Source organism: Stegastes partitus, unplaced genomic scaffold (genome assembly GCF_000690725.1).
Source record: "Stegastes partitus isolate 25-593 unplaced genomic scaffold, Stegastes_partitus-1.0.2 Scaffold80, whole genome shotgun sequence".
Classification (NCBI taxonomy): Eukaryota; Metazoa; Chordata; class Actinopteri; family Pomacentridae; genus Stegastes; species Stegastes partitus.
In genome coordinates this window covers 296835-298819 of record NW_007577811.1, presented here as the reverse complement: position 1 = coordinate 298819, position 1985 = coordinate 296835, and the positions used below count along the sequence as shown (strand labels likewise).

The 1985-nt window shown below is 43.6% G+C and overlaps 1 protein-coding gene across 1 annotated transcript in view; it reads right to left on the bottom strand.

Moving 5' to 3' along the window:
• fut8b (fucosyltransferase 8b (alpha (1,6) fucosyltransferase)) overlaps nt 1–1985 on the bottom strand; it is an 88886-nt gene that overhangs the window by 19410 nt on the left and 67491 nt on the right. The gene's annotated exons all lie outside the window — the stretch shown is intronic.

Here is a 1985-nt window from a genome sequence, read left to right as displayed (position 1 = left end):
AGTACAGCAGCCATGGAGCAGGCAGAACAACCACACAGGTATTTCTTCTGAGTTGCTGGCTGCAATTTCACCACTAAACTACATATATAATATACATATATAAATAAGGCTACACAGTAATAATCTAAAGTAGTGTCCTGACAAGAAGGACCTCTGTAAAGCTTGTTTTCTATGTAAAGCTTAGCACAGTCACAGTATCTATGTGAGATCCATGGATGGCGTAAGTGGTGTGGTGTGGAGGCCACCGCTGGATTGCCACTGGTTGACAGTGGTGTAGCTGGGAAGACTGAAGCACTGAGAGATGTGCTTCAAGAATAATGACTTATATACGTGCACAAAGGAAGCCTCAAAATACCACTTTGTACTGTATGGTAAATGCCTGTTTTAATTGTACTCTGAGTGTGAAACGTGGGCAGTTGCCGAGTGATTCTGTGCAGAGACATTGAGCGACTCTGGCAGAGAACAATCGAATTTGAGACACTAGTATGTTAACCTCAGATAATTATCTACTTTGGCCACATTCATTCACAAGGAGATGTTTAAAGTAGGGCTCCCGCGCATCTTAGGCAAGCGTGTCATTTAGATTAAATGGTGACTTTTCAGCTATAGACTACACAATACAGTCAGCTCAGTCAGGTTTTGCATTTTCTTCATGGGTTCCGTTTTAGGAAAAAAAAAACACCTGTAGTGCACAGGCTGTAATAAAATATTTTGAACATGAGGATGCAACACTCACGTCACATTTCTTTGGATATCATGTTAACAGGTACATCATTTTCTCTATTTATGTGGCAGAAAATGTGTGTGCTACTCTATGTAGTCAATACACATTATTCCAAATGGATCTCTAAGCCCTGCATAATTAAAACTAACTTGCTATCATTGTGAGTAACAAGTCATGGTAACAGCATGCAAAACAAAGCACAAAAATCTATAATAACTAAACAGCTAAACTATCTATTATGTACACCAGCTTGTCACCAGCTGTTTGGCATTTGTAGGAGTGTGCAGTGGGTTTTCAAGCTGTTTAACTGAAAACAACTACTTGTCGTAGCCAAAGGTTATGCCAATGAAAGTAAAAACACTGAGCTGAAACATGCTGTAAAGCTCCATAGGGTTAAGAGTTGCTGCCTTATGTGATGCTACAGGTAGTACCCTGTCCCGTGTTTGTTCTCTTCACTGCAGTCAGAGGCAGGAGGAAGATGCTTCTGGTAGCATTAAGCCAGAGGGAGGGGCCAAATTTAAATGATGCGTATACAAGCAGTAATTGACAACTGCCTCAAGTAATCTCTAACAAATGCAGTGCAAAATGACCAATGATCAAAAAAATGACCTTTTATTATCAGCTAATATCATTATACAAAGGCTCATATTGCAAAGACAGATGAAGCGCTTGTCCAACTGAGCTCCATCTGAAGCAAGCAGCCATTGTGACTGAATGCTGTGAGTGGACAGATGGAACAGAAGCAGAGATGGAGTTAGTTAAACCAGGAAAAAAGGGAGAGGCTGGTGCGGGTGGCAGAGGCAGCAAGAATATTAGGGAGGAGTCTGTGTTTGTGTGTACATATAGATGTGTGAGAGTGTGTGAGTGAGATAGCAAGAGACAGACACACACACGCACGCACGCATGCACGTCATATCTTTGCATATGGGCATGTGCATCAATTTTGTCTCTGAGCTTGTGTGTGCGTTTGATTGCTTGTATAGGTGCAGGTGTATCCATCTGTGCACAACTGTGTGTGTGTGTGATGAATTAGTGATGGCAGCTGGTAGAGCAGTGTGCTCCCTCAGCAGTGGTGACAGCAACTGTTAGTGGTGCTGTCTCCGCCCAGCCAGACTTACTGGGTCCTCTTCATCAAACACACTGGCTCATTAATGCTGCAGGGCCCAGTGCCGTGTCGCACCGCCCCACCCGAGAACCCAGAAGCACCAGAGCTGGGGAAGGGAAGCGGGGCAGCTGGGGTGAGTTGATGTGTCCTGAGCCT